General features: G+C 37.1%; 1 long non-coding RNA gene across 1 annotated transcript in view; it reads right to left on the minus strand.

Annotated features, from left to right (window-relative positions):
- Positions 1-13,929: 13,929 nt before the first annotated feature.
- LOC117474770 overlaps positions 13,930-20,181 on the minus strand; it is a 57,483-nt gene continuing 51,231 nt past the window's right edge. The window contains exon 2 of the long non-coding RNA XR_004555113.1: positions 13,930-14,206. This is a non-coding gene — a long non-coding RNA (uncharacterized LOC117474770). The remainder of the gene's footprint in view (positions 14,207-20,181) is intronic.

A 20,181-nucleotide genomic window follows, 5' to 3' on the forward strand; every position in this document is an offset into this window, starting at 1 on the left:
GGTATATTTATGGATATTTTTATTATTTGGAGAGTGTGTGGAGTCATTTCACAATGTTCACAGGTCTACCGATCATGAGCTAGAGGAATCTATACTTCAATAACACACCATTACCTTTCTTTACAGCTGATATTACTGCTGCTCTGATGCATATGATGCTAAAGGAAATGAATGTTACCCTCTTATGTTGCCGCTACAATACCCATGCTAAAGAAAGTTACAATTCTCAAGGACGTGATGGTTGTGTAGCTTGTGACTGTGTCGTTGTTCGTCTTTCTAGGGCTGTGAAGTATAATAATGCCTTGCCACTTATCGAAGGGACAGTTTCTACTCCAGTTGGAAAAGCAGTTATGTTTGTGAAACGTACTGTGGAGTATTATGCTCTGAGGGAAGAGATGGCATATTTGTGATAATGTTGACCTTTTTGCTTCGCCCAGCAATAGCTTTGTTTGCATCCAAGGTTGAGTGTGCTGACTAGATAAGCGTGTGTGGAATCTTCCAGAGACGCATACGTTACGATGGGATTTAATATGAGAATGAAACAACATCTGCCTGTCATTGTGTCTGTGCGTCTGTGAATTAGAGGCTTGCATCGCAAACACAACCCTCAGAGAACAGAGGAGTGCCATCTGTTTGGATTTATACAAGAATATATTTAGAATTTTAAGATAAAATGATCACATGGCTTTTCAAACTATATCTAGACAGGAAGTGTAAACTAATTCATATCATGAGATGAGCATGGTTTAACTTTAAATATTAAAGCAACCTTCATACAAAGTTATGTGCACTGTATTCCAGCGTGCCTTCAGGTCGAACAAGGTAAACAGAGGTCTATTTCACTTCTTGGGACTTTCCCAGCTGATTTGAGCATTTGTTGTTTCCAACTTCAGGACATCTGTAAGCTCTTACAGCCGTTTCATAAGAAGTTAAGAATAAGTGAATAAGAAGTACAAATTAAAAATTATTTATATTAACTATTTTTTCTTTTTTTGTATTGCTTTCCTTGTATTTTAATGTCGAGTTCCGAGTTATACTTTATAATGTGCAGTACGACAACATTGCAAATAAGCTTGAGTTATAAATGTTGTAGTGTGTGGCATTGGCGTACGCTACATTCCCGTCTCTATTTAAAAACACATTCAATAAAATGACATGACCTAAAGGGGAGAAAATAATGATGAATTATATTGTGTGTTCTGTTTTAATTGTACGGTATAACCCTGCATCGGATACAGATACAATCGTAATTTGCAATTGACATGTCCTCTTAGAAAGAATCTGGATGTTTAACATGCTTCAACATGTGGTTAACTTTCGTTAGGTAATAAGGTATTGTCACCTCTTTACATATTAGGGAAGAGATTTAGAGGACATCAGTTTAGAAATATCTGAGGTGCAGAAGATAAGTGAAAGCTGAAAATGAAAGGTATATCATTCGCTTTAGTGTTGGTCAGCCCTGCCTCATCATCACATCTGCAGATACAACCAGAACTACACAGCTGGTATTGCATGAATGAGTCATGTTTGTCATTTATCCAGCTCCACGAAAAGCTGCATGATGAGGTCACAATGGCCTTTTACGGACACAAAGTCCTTCCCGAGATGTGAGAAACCTTAGCCTCCACTGATGTAGACAATCTACAACTTGAAAATGTTATGACCTTTTTATTTTAGAAAGGAAAGAACAACCATAGCACAGGACACCTTGGTTCCTCCAAGCTGTCAGTACCAGAAGGAGATTTCAGAGCACAATAAAAGAGGGAAAGAAGGAAAAAGCGACGGCAAGAGACAAAAAGCATCAATTATTCATACTTCTTGCATGCGTGTCGGGATGCAACTGCATATTAAAACTAGCAACAAGCAATAGCAAATGTTGGGTTTTATTTGGGCACAGGATTATTTCCAGAGAGATTTTTACTTCTCGGGAACTAAATTCACTCTATGGTGCTTTGAGCAAATGTTCCAAAAATACCTTAGGGGGGTGTTGTAATTCTCTGACTTTTGTTCAGGAAATGCAGCAAATCTTCCATGTGGAAGCTCTAAAATAGGAGCAAAGCCAGAATTGTCCGTGGCCATTTCAGCAATACACATAAATACACAAACATTAGTCCTTTTAAACCTCATCAAGATATCAAAGAGTACGAATTGTCTTGCCAACTTTAGGGATGCACCAATCCGATCCATTTTGGATATCGGGCTGATAATGACTCAAATGTCTGGATCAGGTTTCTGTGCCCATCAGTCAGATATTTTCAATTTGATTCTATGTTTATATCTATTACTATGTTTATTACTATATTTAATTATTTCTATTTTAATGTGACTGATTCAAGATGTGCTTATTACGCCACGAATCAGCAGCATGACAGTACAACGCATAGTTGAGAGAGCGAGCTATTTAGAGGTGTTTTTATGCTTGATTAGCCTTGCTGTTGCACTATTAGGAGGCGTGTGGTGCAGTTGGTTGTGCGTTGGTGTTCGGATCAGGGGGTCACAGGTTCAAACCCCACTGCAGTCAGCATGTCGTTGTGTCCCTGGGCAAGACACTTCACCCCAAATTGCTCCTGTGGGGATTGTCCACAGTATTGAATATGTAAGTTGCTTTGGATAAAAGCGTCTAACAAGTGACATGTAGTGTAATGTAATATTAATTATTTTATAAAAAAACAACTCTGTTTTTATATATATATATATATTTTTTTTATTTTACTTTCTTTACATTATTTTAAGTTAATAAAGCACTGTTAAGGTAACATTTTGATCTTGTATTAGACATTAAAGAAAAATCCTAGTATCTTCCATAGAGGGAAGCACATGGCTTATTCATTTAAGGATCCAAAGAGTTTTCAGTATGGGCCGATAAAGCCCAGGTATCAGGACTTACAGATAGATATGTACATCCTTTCTCAAACTAGACATCATACATCATATTCATATACAGTAACTAATCCTCCCGCATTTTAACTCAATACATTATCCAGCTTTGTTTTTCTTCCATACAATATATGTCAATGGCTCTCTCTTCAGGTTCAAGACTATGCACGCCAAAGGTTTTTCCATCTTACTTTAGAGATAGAAAGGGAAGCATGAAATGCAACAGAGGACCCAAGGCTGGAATCCAACCATGATCTTTGTTGTTCTTTGGCATTTATATATTATTCAATTATTTTAACCGATTGGGATTGTGTGTGTAAAGTTGTCACTGATGTCACACAGTATTTGTTGCACTATTGAAGGTACAGATGTTGACTAACGTCAGTAAACATATGCTTCTTTGGTTCATTTGCTATATTAGTTCAGATGGTAATTAATCATATTGATATTATTAAACAGTAAAGATGGTAAAAAGTCAGAACCTTAATTTTGCTGTCGATGACAAATTGATCATAAGAACAACTTAACAAGGTTTAATAACACTATTAAATAGAGAGTGAGAGCCCCTATTGAGAGGATGATTGCATATACTGTTCCCCACACTACAGGAGGAAGTACTAGCCAGAATGATGTGTTCTATTAGGAAATACATTTAGATTTTAACTTAATATAAAGAACATAATAATATATAGTAAAGTCATATATTACATCTGGAAATATGGGAAATATAATCTTACATGAAAAATAAAATAAAATCGAAGTTTTATTTATACCGGGTATTTCTGTTACAGTTGTTGTCATGAACAGTAAACTTTCCATTAAGGGATAGAGGACTAGGACATACATAAAGAGTAGATGGTTAGAATTATACCTAACAACTAATAAAAGGACTGTCACTCCTGGGATAACATAGGAGTAGATGATAGTGGTTCATCAATAGAAATGTCAACACTTATGATCAAGATTACTTGACTCAGCTTTGTTTGAGTACCTTTCGAGATGTTGAACTTGATTACTTAAACATAAATTGGCAATAGAGGTCCCACTGACAGTCCTTGTAAGCATCAGTCTCAATAATCCTTACTGTGGGCTCCTGGATTGCTGAAATGATGAATGGCAGATGCATTCATTAGATGTTGCCAACTTGCCACTGTGACAGTAGTTGAAGACAAAAAAACACCCCGAGGGAGACAGCTAACCTCAATTGATGATGCTCTACTATTCAAAATGTGTATTTGCCATTGCATGTGCAACACTATGGCAAGAAGATGTGCTTCCTGGCTTCATAATCCTGATTTATAGAAGTAATTTAGTTCACAAAGTGAATCTTAGGCTAATTGAGCTACCTAAAAAACAGTAAAGAAGAGATACTTGTGTGCACATTATCTGGGCTATAGGGTTCAGAGTAAAAAAACAACAGTCCCCTTAAAAAATGACCTCCAAAAATACATTTGCATATCAACAGTATTTGAAGTATGTTTACTTTTCCAGCATGAAACATTCTTATATTTATCTTGCTTGCTTTTGCAGGGAAGCACACTGGTGCACACTTAGTTTGGTTCAACATTCATGGAAATGAAGACCTGAAGTCTATATGTTATGGAATAACACATAAATCCTTCAGCACAAGACTTTAAATAAGAAGTAATATTTCCAATCAATAAACTCGAATTGCATTAAGTTTAGCACATTTTCATTAGAATTGCCATGGAAAATAGATCACCTCGTCACTTCTTAAACTAATTAAATGTCAAGCATTTCATAACGTGCTTGTATTGCTTTAGTGTTTGCCACACTACCTTAATACAGCCAGAGGCAAATAAAAGCAGAGGGACAAAGACTGAGCCATTAGACAGCCACTCTCCTTTAGAGGCACACAGCCTTGAGTACTGCCGGTTTTATGGTGTGTGAACTGTCACTTCATCTGAAATATACACTGTAACAAAGTCCTGTTCAATGAATTTCTTCCATTTATAAACAGATCTCCAGGGAGGTCTCAAAGCAAATGCTTCGCCCTGAGTTCAGCCTTGCTGGGTTATTTCGAACCTCCAGACAGTTTAACTGCTAACCAAAGGGCCACTGTGCTTCCATTGCAAAATAAAACTGCAGTGCTGTTACTATATGAGAACAATACATGTCATTGAGGACTATGCATTGTGTTCCGTGACACTGTAAAATATATTTGTTAATAAGCAAAGAACAGAAGCAAAATTGTAAATAGCTTGAATCCCTCATTCTTGACTCTTACAGTATGTGGAAAGTCTCAGAAATGGAAAACACTACATCCTCTTGATAACACCGGCGGGAACAAGGTAAAGCTTTTTTCTTTCATCAGGATAAAGCGAGAAGGAGATTTCTCAGGAAGATCAATTCACTACCTTAATGTATTTCTCTCTCACCAGTCAACAATACAGTTCTACACAAATGCAGACAGATCACTCTGCAGCAGTGCTGAATGGCACATCTCTTGATCACTGTCTCAAAGAAACAGTGAGGGCTCAAGTCTTTGAAGTGTACTGGGCAAACAACATGCTATATGATAAATGCATTTCCTTTCCACTTACGTGCAAAAACGACAGACAGCACCTTGGCCATTCCTTTCAGAGTTACCGAAGGAAGAAACTTGTTTCTAGGTAGGTGTGTGTTTCTGTCACAAATATTACAAAGAGCTTTTAGGAGATGAGCTGTGGATGATCCTCTTTATTGAATATAACCATGTTGTCTGCAAACCTTGATTGAAGCCATTCACCTGGCATCATTATTGATAAAAAAAAAAAAAAGCCATAACTATTAAAGGTTTACCAGCTAATCTCAATCAAGCACTGAAGCCTGGAATGTTATATCATATCATCGCACCAATCTTAACAGAGACCAAGCGTGACAAGCACATACACACTGACAGGCAGCAGACGGAGAGAGACAGGAAGAGATGGAGATTAGCTCTGTGGAAAACGTAATTGGCTCTTTTCCAGGGCATAAAAAAGCAAGTGACAACAACGTTTTTTCCTATCAAGAGTGAACCCACTGTTAACTCACAAAAGGTTGAGAATCCCTATTCTATACACAAAAACATCCCCTTTGCATGTGGCTATTCTTGCTGACCTTTATGAATAGGCCTGTTTTGGCATTGAAGTTAAATTGAAAGCTGATTTTTCTCCAAATGTATACTTTACCTATAACTACTAAACTTAAATACAAGCAAAATCATATCTACCAGATGCTATTAGCTTGGCAGAACAATACCACGGTTTCTTTATGTCTCATCTCAAGCAAATATCCTTATCAATCACTCAGTAGTACGGTTTGTCTTACGAAAGGGTTGCAGAGAATGACGACTCTTCCGTTTCAACCCTTTTGACTTTCCCGGTGAGAGCTGGTTGGTCAGTTTGCTGTTGCTAGAACGACAACCTCCATTTATTTCCAGAGAAAGCTGTAGTATGTTACTGCTGGCCGGATGCCCACAGCTGTAAATCACAAATGGACTTTTATTTCCTCGACAGAATAATGGAAGCAACCCGCCCATGATTCAGTGTTGCAGTTAGAAAAGGAGATTATAGATATTTAAGAGCAGTCCAAAAACCTGTCCAATTAATGTCAACTGAAAACAAAGTGTTTCTCTATATTACTGAATTATATTTGAAGTAGTTCTAACATCACACAACTCTATCCTTGTTTAAACCCTGAGAGTACACTGTTTTCTTTACCTAGATATGGCTCTGTTTATACAACTCAAAGGCGTGTTTAGTCTACAAGAGAATGCATTGATACAAATCTGCTTTACAATTATGGAGTTAGTTGTGTAAATCAGCTCACTAACACACATTTTCTGAGCAAACATATGTGGAGGAAATTGATGATACTGTAACAGTGATAATAAACTGGTGTAAACATCACTTTGTCTAGAGTGGGAGCTGCTGGATATGATACCCCTGAGTCTTGAAAGCAATTAATGTAGGTGGTGTGCACGTTTGCATCTACTGTAGACATCCCTACAGTACTGTGAATAATGTACAGACAGAGCTGTAATTATGGTGCCAGTGTCCAAGTTTGCACAATGATGAAAAAGTACAGTACGAACATTGCCAACAACCAAAACCAATGTAGGAATATTAGGGCTTTTTTTAGACCAACAGTAGCCATGTGTGAAGGAAAACCTGATAGCTCTCCAGGTTTCTAAAATCCTGTCTATGAGTTGCATGCAAACAAACCGTGCAGTGCTTTGGCTTCAGATAAGCGTTTAAACGCATGGATCATTTACACCAACTACACTTCCTGGATAGCACTTCATTGTCTCACACCCACACAGCCAGCTGCACAGCTTTACCCCGTCCTTCTGAATCCCTGTACATTAGGAATAACAATGTTTTATTTTGTCTCATGGCAGTATATCATAATTTCTCTATTTGGAGCGAGTATACAAAAGCCTTGAAGGGCAAGGTGGGAAATAAAAGCTTGGTGTGTGTGATGTTGGCCGAAACGCAAGTATCTTGCACGTGTGAATCTCCCTTTAGAATGAAGTTAATGAGAGTCTTGCTGTATTTTGGGAAAGGCAAACCTTCTCCAAAGGCACACACTCCCTTAATTACAAAGATTTAACACCGGCCATCAGTAGGCAAAGCCGTAATTCTGAGAGTTAATAAGCCATGTGCTTATGTTTCTCAGAGAAACAGACGATTTGGTGTGAACAATGGACAGATGAAAAAATATACATTTGACTCCCCAGCACTGTGCTCATTAATTATTTACATATTTCCTCAGTCATGCCAGGAAATTCCTGTGAGCATGTACAATAATAAACCATTGAAAAAGAGACAGGTGTGGGGGAATGAGCATTGTGTGTTTAGTTGGGGTGAGTAACTGAAATAATCGTGTGCTTCCTGCTGAATGATGTCTCAGTTTGTCAAAAGAACTGAGCATTTCAGTTTTTTGTCTTGACCCAAGTGCTTGCAAAACCTGTCTGTGAAATGAAATAACCAAACAGCATGAATAAAGTTTGACATTATTGTAAAATATACAAAAACACTGTCTCATAACTGAAAGAGAACATGTTCTTACTGCAAATGTATTTAGACAAGCGGATATTCTGTTATGTGTATTTGTAGGATATTCAATACAGGTCTTTGATGCTTGGTATCTCTCTATATCGTGCAATTTACTTCAGTTTGCATCATAAAATGGTGGACATGTCATCCGTGCCCCCAGGGACTTCGGTCTGTTTTCCTGTGAGGCAGAGAAGGAACAAGACACAACAGCTGTCCCCTTCTGTAGCACCTTCACATCGCCCATCAACACAAAGGGAGAAAGCTGTGAAATCCTCTATAATTATTCACTCCAAAGTCTTGGTTCTGCAGTAATAGTGAACTGCTGTCAGAATAAGTGTGTAAATATGTGTGTTTTATTAGGTGGAAAACAAACATCTGCAGGAGAGATCCCTTTAACAACTGAGGGAAAAACATGAGCGTGTCCATGGACATTTTTCTAAGCTTGTCGTATGCCACCTTGTTCTGTTGTCATGGTGATGTTGTCACCCTGAATTTTATAGGGAGATATGCACTGTGATGTTGGATCTAATTATTATTTGAAGACAGGTCAGTCTGAAAAGCAATATGTCACCAATGAGGTGGGCTTTTGTGGAACATTATTGATATGTTATTTTCATGGATTTGCATATAAATTGAATCAATCAACTATGCAGTACAAGCCAACCTAAGAGTCAGAATTTAAATGTCAGTTTAACATAAAGGAAATAGGTAGTGATGATAATAACGCTGTGTGAGCTGTTTGTCATGTTCTTCACTCTACAATTATGTTCCTAACCACAAAATAGTTGTTTTTCTTTAAAGGGAATACAGCAGCAGCAGGTGACATGCTTAAAGAGTATTAACTACAACCTGCTGTTAAAGAGGAGAGTAAAACGATGATGACAATAATTTTGTATTTTAATGTAACAACTGTCTTGCCCGGGATGCATCCCTGTTTTTCAACCAATGCATGTTGGCATAGGTTGAGTTCGGTGAAACAGAAAAAAGGCATGCAGGAACAGAGAGCAAATGGGTGGTTGAATTATTGCGATTACTATTTGTTATGCCAATGCTTGCGTCAATACACCTTTTCATACAAATTGCAACAATTTGATATCACATATTCTTTTAGTTGATAGGAAAAAAACCTAGGAGCCAGCTTTTTCGTATTTAGTTTTTGCATTGTGGTTTGGATGAGTTTGTGGTCTTAAGAGGAGCTCATAAGTGTGAAGCCGTTCACTAATTACAGGGAATGGAATTTTGTTAGTGGAGTAGGGTTGAATTGATGGTGGAAAAAACCATCCAAAAACACAAGCCAGATCATGTTGACAGTTTTTTTAATAAAGTTAAAGGTTTTGGTCCTGTTAAAATTGACATGGGCAAGTGCTGCCATGGTGCCAACAGCTCTCAGCACTTTGAGTCTTTCTATGAGATCCCTGGTTTACGGGACCTAATAAAAAGAAAATGGAGAGGCTATTATCTTTTAATATGAATGTCTTTCTTTTTTATACCGGCACCATCTTGTGGTGCCCTTAAAAGCTGTATTGTAATGTGCTCCTTTGGTGCATTTCATACTAAATGTGTTACCTGATCAAATCAAATATTATATAGGGAGATGTATACATATGATGTGTAGTTTGAAATAATATTACAACAGGACAAACAAAACTATCCATATGATTGATTATATTCAGAAGAAGCTCAGGTGCTACTGCTTTTTTTTTCAAAACATGCAGGCAACACTAAAGGGACAGTGCTACTTACCTTTTGGCATTTCATTTAACATTTTTAGGGTGCTACGCTTCCCTAAATAGCACTTGTTAGAAATATTTTTGTGTAAAGACAGAGAGAAGCTGAAGATGGGAATTGTACCATTTATTTGGCGATCTACTCCTAATGTTGTGTTGTCGTTCCACTTAACCATTACAAGTTTAAGAAGTGCAGAATAGACAGACTTTAGTAAGCTATTATGGATGACTTTGTGAGAGAAATAACTGTTTCACTCCGTGTTGTTTTGGAGGGAAAATTATTTCTGTTTTGGGATCATTAGCTTAATGCACGTAAGCGGATTTCAAAATAGCTGCAGATAGGCTAATTCCACCTGGAGAGGTTTATATCTGTCTCAGAGTGGAATGACTTCTCCATTAGCATGAACCTCGCTGCTAATCCTCGAGCTCATTAGTCATTTGAATTATGTCCAGTAGTGGAGTTATAATTATAGACATCCTCTCAGTGAAGTATTAACCCAGAAATAAAGTTGCCTGCAAGACCAGATCCCCTGTATCTCATTAGTTAAAACAACAGAGAGTGCAACAACTTTCAGTCTGAGGAGGGTTTTTTTTTTTATATCAGCACTTTCTGTCCTTAATGTCACTTCAGCTCAGAAAGTGCATCTCCTCCAAGAGAATATGATAATGCCGAACATATCTTCAAATTCAAGAGATGTGCTGCAGTGCTTCAAACAACTCAACTCTATAGTAAATGCATATTTTTAAATTCTGATGTTGGCCTGCGATGTGTGTATGGATAGGGATGTGGAATATGATCAGAGAAACTGAAATGTATCAGTGGAGAACAGCAGTGCCCATGCAGAGCCGTGATGGAGGATCCAGCCAATCCTATCTGCCACACTCACACACACACACACACACACACACACACAGACAGTTTGTGTTGTTTCAAATATCAATTTATCATATATCAATTATTTCTGCTTGTTTCACATTGGTGCCTGCGAGCACTTTCCAAGCTTTTGAAATCTTAAAAAGTAAATTGATGCGAGAGTTTTGACAAGTTTAATCTTTAGTGGAATTAGAAAATCTTCATCTTGTCTTTCTATTACACGTTACGATTGAGATTGCTTTAATAAGTACTATTTGTTTTATCATAACACTGGCATTGGTTTGTATGACACTATCTAATTGTAACTGGAAAGGAATAACCTGCAACATGCCGTAACCATTTAATATTTTAATTGAGATGATTAAAATATATATTTGTTCATATTTTTGTCCCGAAAGAAGAAAATACAGTGGACAGGTGTGTTTTTTTGTTTATTTACTGCTTATTATATTTGAATAGAGCTCACTTCTTAGAGGTACAGAGTGCTAGCAGAGAGACAGGGCCTCAACAGGCTGAAACCTGGAAGTACATTTAGATTTCAACTTCAACCTGAACTGTAAAATAAAGGTAATTTCAAAGGTAATTTCAATTAAAAAAAAATGTATATGAGGGTTCAGAATTCTTCAGACAGAGTACAAGAAATTGTTTCAAGACGTGTATGACTTTGTATTATAGTACTGAGACTACTTTGTTAGTTTAACCTACAATGTTTGTGTGACAGCAGCAGGTAGCAGTCAGCTAATATGTATTTGGGTTCATAGGTTTTATTCAAGCAAACTTAAATGAGTTTTTTTAAATCCATGGACAGTGTTTACAACATTGGGATGTTAAAACGTATGTCTAACTGATAGAGCACCTCATCTGTAAAGCAGGACATTGGGTTTAGCAACCAGAATGAATGTGATGAACTTCCTGACTGCCCTGAGATTAACAGCCTAATAATTCCCTTTACAAGTGTCATTAATAAGGAGAGGCTGAGAGATAAAGAATGAAAAACGGTGTCTACGTCTATAAACTGAGGGAAAAATGGCTTTTCTTTTATTTGTTTTTAGTTTGTGTTTGTTGTTGTTTGAGTCTCTGACACAAGAGAGAGTGACAGCAAGCCAGATAATCAGAGTATTCAGATTAGATTCTTTGTTTGATGTATAAAAACATGTATACCTATATGTATGTAACACATATGTATACAAATATGTATAAACACACACAAATACTTTAACAGAGAAAAAGATGCCGAGCAATCATATACAGCCCACTCTTAATAACAACATTATACATTTCATATCTATAAAGAAGCAAGAGGAAGTTCCCACCACAAATCTCCATATTGTATAAATGAATGTAAAAATAAACATATAAAATTAAGTTAATGAGCAGATAAATAGAGAACCACCAAATTAAATATAGATGCATTTTCTTTGGACTTGGTTGGCTTAATCTGCATTTGTATTTTACAGTATAAAGACAGCTACTCTTTATTTATATAACTAATGTATTAATGACTCCGTTTTCGGTGTGAGTGACTGTAAAAAACGTTTTCTCGCTCAGAGTAGCCACTGTCATGACAAGATACTTGAATAAAAAGCAGCATCATACCAGTTAGACCAATACTTATCTTGGCTTAAGTACTCCTTAAATAAGATCATAGCTCAAAGGCACTCTTGTTCTCTATTCGTGATGTCAATTAATTTATTCCATTCATATTTTCCTGAGTTTATGTTAATGAAAAGAAGATTAAACAGTTTAATCCAATTTTCAATGAGGTTCCCATTATCTTATCAGTAAAGTCTAGACACTGATGAGAGATGATGTTGATACACAGAAATAGCTGAATAAACTGTGTTTAATGAATTGAAAATGCAATTAACCAGAACAACTGGTGTGTTGCCACTGAAGAAATCCTTGAGTTTTGCGTTATGATATCAACAAGCCATATGAAAAGGGTAGTTTTAAACCATTTTATAATTTGTTTAAACATACTTTCTGGAATACAGGTCACCTTTTATTGAAACAATTAATGGAGGTGTGCATAGATCTTTATATAGGTAAGTTGGAATTTATAATCTTTATATTTCAAAGTGTTTTAATCAAATAAAAGTCTTTGCATAAGTAGTCTCCAGTTTATCACCATCTAATAATATTACAGGGCATATCAATTTAAAAGCAAACTTTTTGGTAAATGTCTTTGTCAATGTTATCATGAGATTACCTTCATTACCAAGCTCCATAGTGAGAGTCCCATGTACTCTGCAGACTTGGGTGTAGGTAGACAACTTGGCCACTAGGTGGTAGACTGTAATCACGCACACTTCTTCATTGTTGCATACAAAAACACAAGACAACATTACAGCCATTACATTCCGTGAAAACTCTGGGATTTCACCAAGATAATTGATGGTTTTAAGGCAAACTGTGATATATATAACTTATCTAAGGGCTGGAGTGTTTCAAGTATTGATCTGAAAACTGGTCTTGAAACATCAATGTTTTGGTCTCAATTCAAATTGATCTGGTTTTGTCTTGGACCTTAAGTTAATTAAAATGAATAATGTATTACCTAAATGTTCACTATCTTGTAGTCGAGCAGGATGGACTAAACATAAATGTGGATAATGAATTATTAAAACATAATGTATTACACCAGGGGGCAGAGCTCCACCAAAAATTATTATGTGATGATGAATGAGGGAAAATAAAAAAGGTAATTATTATGAAATATGCATTGATATTGAGATTGCAAATGTGTTATCTTGTGACAGTCTCCTAATCAATGTTCTATTATATTGTCATATTTTCAATTTGTGTTGTCCATTTTCTGGCCTGCATTAAACCCTGTAAGAATAGACAAACAAGCATAACTTCTGACAATCAATCTCTTAGGGTATGCTTTACTGATAAGGAATAATAAAGTAGATTCATATTTTTATCAACACGTAGTAATCAAATAATCGAGATGGTGACGGGAATGGAAATGCCTTCAGATAATTGATTTCGCATTCAGTAACAACTGAAATTGAACTTGCCTGTTTGATAGACGTTTCACTTTTCACAGAAAAGCAACAACAAGAGTGGTAAAAGTAGAGCAATAGTAGTCGTATTATAAACTTTTTTAATTAGTAATGCATCTTGTCTACAGCCATTTAAATACAGAGACATGATTTCAACCTGTATCCTAATCAATGGAAATAAGATTATTTCTTTATAGATACAATTCACATGACTTTAATTATGTGGCCCACTTACATTTGACTTTAAACTTAAATGATCACCTTTCATTAAAAATGTTTTTAATTCAGCAAATGTTCCCTCAGTGTTCGTCATGTAAAGCTTGCCATTATGTAACAAAAAGAAATCGGCAAATTATTCGGCAAAATGTGTTACAGAATAGAAGTAATCAAGCCTCATGATGAAAATGATATGATGATGATTTACTGAAACAAAACAAAGATATAAACGTTCACAACGCAGTGAAGATACTGCAGATTCAATCAGTATGCACATAGCTGTTCGCCAGTTTGGTCCAGAATGAAATATCTCAACAGCTTAAGATGGACTGCTTTGAAATGTTGTATGGCAGTCTTGGCCTCAGTGGACGAAACCTCCTCCCTCTGATAATCCTCTGACTTCTCACGTAGCACCAGCAGCATTTCAAAGTGTCTCCCTTATCCAGTGGAATATCTCAATATCTGCAGGACAGGAGAAACATAAATGGTCTGCTCCACAGCTTCTTTCTGAACACAACTACACTTTTATTTTAGTTTCAATGTGTGCATGTAGCAAGTATATCATTATTCATGTGTATCCAGTATGGGTATTTTGGTACCTTCAGTTTCTTGGTGGAGAGTACAATAATTGTGTAATGAAATATTGCCTACCCTAGCTTTAAACATTTAAAGTTAAGTTATAGAATTAGTTTTACATAAAATACATCCCGCACTGACAACAATTACTATATGTATATGTTACAAGAACACAGCAATGCTTGGATACCGGGTTGGATGTACACAGAGCCATTTAACTTAATGTTGTGATGATAATAGAATCCACTGTTGACATTCTTTAAAACAGCTTTCACCAGCTAGAGAAACCTCATATGCCATCGCCAATATTATCATTGTGATGTCCTAAGGAGCTTGCATCACACTGCAGAAGAACACACAAGTAAACCCCCCCAAATCTGGTATAGTCAACCTGTGACTCTGTCATGTAGGACGGCATAGTAGTGACTTCTGGAAATAGACTTTCACATAATTAAAAGTAAACTCCCACCTAAGGGTAGAATGTTTGCTCTATCAATTCTGTGACTGAAATAATAGTAGCATTCAATCATATGTGAATGGAAGAAGCAGGTTAAAAGAGTTCAGCATTTCCCCATGAAATATAAATTGTGATGGGTTTGCTCGAAAGCCATCACAGAAGAAAATGAACCACGACAACCTCTTGCCAAAAACAGAAACGCCTGCCATCGTACAATCAGAGTAAGACACGACAGTAAATCACGATGAATGACAAGCTAAGATACAAGCCATCGTTTGAGTGAGTTAGACCCTTCGATGTGACCTGTATTATAGAACTCTGTGCTTCTATATTAACTTTAGGTTTTTCCCTCATGGCATCAAGTTATACATAGTGGAAGCAAACTTTTGTCACATGATACTAAAAAGTCTGTATGTGTGTATGTTTTCATTGTAAAACAGAGAATAATGTGACTTATGCTGGCTATCACTCTAATAAAAAAACACAATTGACAAACTCTTTGCCTTGCTTCGGAAAGGCTACTATTAAGTGCCACTATTATTGTTGCTTCCAAAAGTAGTTCCCTAACCATCAGGCCTCTCATATTTAAGTGGCGTCAGCACTGCATAGTCCAAACACTTTGTACTTGAATTACTACACTGATGCGGTCCAGGAGTTTTCTGCTAGTCTCTGTTTACACATTCACTTTTGCGTATGATGCTCAGTTAAATGAAATATTCTTTTAAAAAATAAGAATGTTTTTGTAATGCGCTCATGGCTTTCCTTTCCATTTCTCTAAGTGTCTAGTCTTTAGTTCATGCCAAATACTTTAAAATTAGACTTTAAGCTCTTTCCCAATATCCTGCCTCAAGAGCATTTGATTTGATAAGATACAAGATATTACTAAGGTGATGATTAATCCACAATAGAGTCTTTTTTATTTTATTTGTATTACTTGCACTATGCCTGTTTAATTATGTTGCACCGTTGGAGGAGCCTGTGACCTAAGATTTTCATTGACATATCTACACTGTAGCTATGAACAAATGACAATAAAAGCCTTGAATCTTGAATTTGTTGGCTCATTCCAGAATGTCTTGTCAAATGTAATATTGTATATTATGAATTAAAGATGTTATCCAGACTTACATAGGTTTGTTTGTTATTGGCGTTTATTGATGCTTATATTGATAGGAAAGAAGAAAAAAAGTCTGGTGTTCAGGCTGGGACACAAAAGCATGCATGCACACCACGTCCGCCATCAATAGATGTTTTGAACGCAGCTGTTGCACAAAATGTAGCCTCATTTGTGACACCTCACACAACAGATAATGACGCACACTCTGACGTCATGTAATAAAGCCAATTGGTATTCAGGACAAAAGTGCATAGAAAAAGCTACATTTGCTAAAATACATGTACCTGTTCAATTGATGACAAGGTCTTATGTAAATGATCCACATGTAAAGAACAGATAGTAATTGATAAAATATTTGCATATTGTAAGTATTTTAAGTAGAAGTATCTGACAAACTAGGATGATAAGGATAATGGTGCAGGGAAGATGATTGAGTTTCATCTGGTAGGTATTTCAAAACCTCACATAACTATCTGATTTTCAATTTTACTTTGAGGGGATAATGAAATGCGTTCTGTTCCTATGTGCATGATGTTCTGAGCCATTTATTGACCGAGACAGGTGGCAGTATTTCCACCATTGAATTCCTGATTAGACTTTGATGAGAAAAGGATACTACCAGTACTGAGTTCTTACACAATCTTGAGACTGAGGCCCGTTTACATGGAGACGGTTCGGGTTGCATCTGCTACTATTTTCTATCGTATAGACGGTTCTTTCACACGAGGCCGTAACGGAACCGCAGAAACGGACCCCTCAAACGATAACGGGTCCCAAGGTGGGTAGATCTGCGGACGGAACGCTCGGGGGTGTCAAACGGCTCCGTGTGTACGCCCTATATGCCATATCCCCGCCTCTCCCCACCTCTCCTGCTCACCCCCGTGTCACCCCCGTCATTGCTGATGTGTTTCGCCAACAACAACAACCGAGTGTTTCGAGCCAGGTCCAGCTAGATTTGATCGATATGGACATAATCGCGAGTGAAGTCTAATCGGACAGGAGAGAGAGATCAGAGATCAGCTGCTGCTGACGGAGACACGCAGGAGAGGGGGAGGAAAAGAGAGGCTCCGTCTGTGTATTATTCTTATATTATTATATAGAGTCGTTATTCATTTGTTTTAAAGCTCAATAAATAACAAAGAAGACCTTTGACCGGCACTTTTCTAATTTTTTTTAGAAACACACCTCGAAAAGGTTTCACACTAGATAAGAATGATTGTGCCTTCACTTCAAGTGTAAAAAGCTTCCTGTGCAGTCAATGACCGTGTGTAGCTATAAAAGCATCTGGTCTCAGTGTAGATCACATTGCTTGTGTTCATGTATGTCATCTGTTTTTGCTTTAAAATGAAATACTGACCTCTGAAAATGGCAACAAACAAGTGGTAGGTACTCCTTAGAGGCTAGTTTTAAAGTGCAACTGCAAAAAGTTTTTAATGGTATAAATTAAGTTCTCCTCCATCTAGATGGCTGCGAGGAAAGAGCAAACTAATAAGGTAATACACCCCCACAAAGTACCAGAGTTGAAATACAAGATAAACTTAGAGAAAATAAAAGTGAGAACATGTTCTCATTTAGAGCTAGTTTCAGTGTTAAAGCCCCTTTGGCTCGGGCCACTGTGTCTTTGCTTTGTACAGAAACACTTCTCAACCACCTGCAAGTTTCAAAATGTCACTACAAAAACACAATTTTTGCTATCAATGTCCCATTCTGCCAGAGTATATTGATTGAGATCAGGATTGAGGAGTGCAATATTTGTCCTCTGGGGTTCGTTCAGAGACCATCAAAGTGCCTGGGTTGGTTTTCATTTCAGACGGTGAGCTCAGCTGTTCACTAAAACTCATTTCAACTTGATTATGCATATGCACGCTGGAAATATTATGCCTAATGTGGTCTACGTAGAACCAATTTTGGACTAATTTGCTATATGGACAGATCCTGTTATGCAAATAAGCCAGTAGTTTTGGTTTAAAATATTTGGAATATAGATCATTTGGGATTTTTGTATGTTGGAAACTTGCTGCAGGGATTTGGTCACTGGGGATATTAATGCCCCGATAATAATTGGAAATACTTGTAGTTTTCTTCTTCTGTATTTGTTTTAATTCCTAATGAAATGCAACTCTTTTACAATAAGAAAGATAAAGAAAGATTAAAGGTGGACCTTTATTGATCCCCGGAAGGGGAAATTCAGTTTTCCACTCTGTTTTTTTTATACACACACATCAGTGGTGAACCGTCAGGTCCTTGATAGAATGCCCTGGCCCTTACACTGAATGAGAGCGTACGTTTGGATTTACAGGTTGATCAACCAATCATATATTGATTTGTAGCCAATGGGCGTATTCTTTCAGAGTTTCCCTCGGTTCCAGGGTACTCTAGAAGACAGAGACAGAGGATCTAGATAAATGCGACGTAGCAATTCATTTGAAGTTGTATTGTTTTTTACGTCGAAAAGGCAACAGGTGAAGATGATGTTGATGCAGAATTGTTGTTAGTACCCTTTTCAAGACGACCATTCGGTGAAAAGATGGACTTAAAAAAAGGCCGTCCAACGCAAAGTGACTGCCTCCGTGACGTACGTCTGACTAGAACAACCACATTTTTGAATCCGGGGGGTTGTCTACAGAAGGTCCAGTTGTGATAGACACGGTTCGCCACTGATGCACATGCAGTTGTAAATTCACATACAAGAAAGCAACATGTTGTGAGAATAAAAACAGATTCTCTTAGGATGAGTGTGATTTTGTTCTGCAAAGTAAAAAGGGAGCTTGCATCTTCTCTGACATCACGCAGTCTAGCACAGCAGCATGTGATGTGCTGGATACCCCAAACAACCTCTTGCATTTGATATCCGGTTGATTTCTCTTTTAGCTTCACTATCAGTGTTTCATCTCTTTCCTGCATGATTCATTCTTCACCTAGAGTTTGAGATTCCCTTTGGGTCAAAAGAGATTTGCAGCAGAGAGTGATGATAAAAGATGTAAGAGGTAGAGAAAACTCACGTAATAAGCGCACGAATCAAAGCTGAAATGGGGGATTAAAGGGTCATCCAAATAAGGGGTTGGGCTTTCAAACTCCTGCTGCATACACTTGTTCAAGCCCTTATTACGACCAAATAGGTCGTTTGTTCAAGCGCTTAATACGACCTATAATCACGTTTTAAAGTTTTTGACCTCTAGTGCTCCCGTTGACTGCAAACGTTACAGAGGGTCGTTTATTCACAAATAACCCTCTCTGTAAAATCCTAAATTGTAGGATAGTTTGGCCATTAAAACGCTTTTTGATTAGATTTCTAGCGAGAAGTGTATATTGTACTTTTAGAATCCACGTCCAGTCAATATGTAGGATCTATAGTTTGATAGATATTACGAAGATGATTTTAGGTTTCGCCAAGAACGTGTATATGCGGCAGCTTCCATGTAAAGTTAGCCAACCCTCACGGGGTGAAAACAGTATTTCCGGTCTCGAAGTTTTCATAATAAAACCAATGATCAAATGATTTAACAGTGATATCTGCAGTACTCATCCACTAAAAAACATCAGTTTATCCTTGTTAATTATACGACTTTAATTGGTTTAAATTGTGTACAATGCATTTGTGTTTTTCCACATTTCTTTTTTCAGAGGTTTTGATAGGCTAAAACATCGAACTACACCCATAATCCTGGATGTTTTAGAAGCAATGCACGTCGGGATATGGTGTTTATGCGATATGAAATCGGAAAACATTTAAAAAAAATAAAATACTTTATTCCGAGTGTTCTTGCTTTTCTCTTTGGAAGTCATCACATAACGGCATTGTAATACACGGTTCGGCTGCATTAAATATTACATATCTGCCGTAGTTCTTTATTTATAGAGCCCTGATGAGAAGACTTCTGGACAAACTGGAAGAAATGCCGCCGAAACTGAATACGTGACGTGGATCATAAATATATCAGCAATCAAACAACATCGACACAATACGTCTCCTTGCAGTATCAACACTAATTCGGCTGACTTTTATATTTGATCCAATTGGTAGATAGGCTGTATTTACACCATAACGGTGCACAGCTGATAGAAAGGGACTTGTAGTTTTTAAAGATATTACTGATTTACTGAACTACCTTTCCAACTGTTTCGTATCCCCTAAACCTCCAGGGGTGTAAACAGTTTAATACTGGCAACTTCTAATTGTGGGAAATACGAAAAAAAACTTATTTTAAAACTACAATTCCCAGTAGAGACGTGCCATAGAACATGTTGCGAAACACACAATAGCCAGCATGTGTAGTTCTGGGGGGG

Source organism: Trematomus bernacchii, unplaced genomic scaffold (genome assembly GCF_902827165.1).
Source record: "Trematomus bernacchii unplaced genomic scaffold, fTreBer1.1, whole genome shotgun sequence".
Taxonomy (NCBI): Eukaryota; Metazoa; Chordata; class Actinopteri; order Perciformes; family Nototheniidae; genus Trematomus; species Trematomus bernacchii.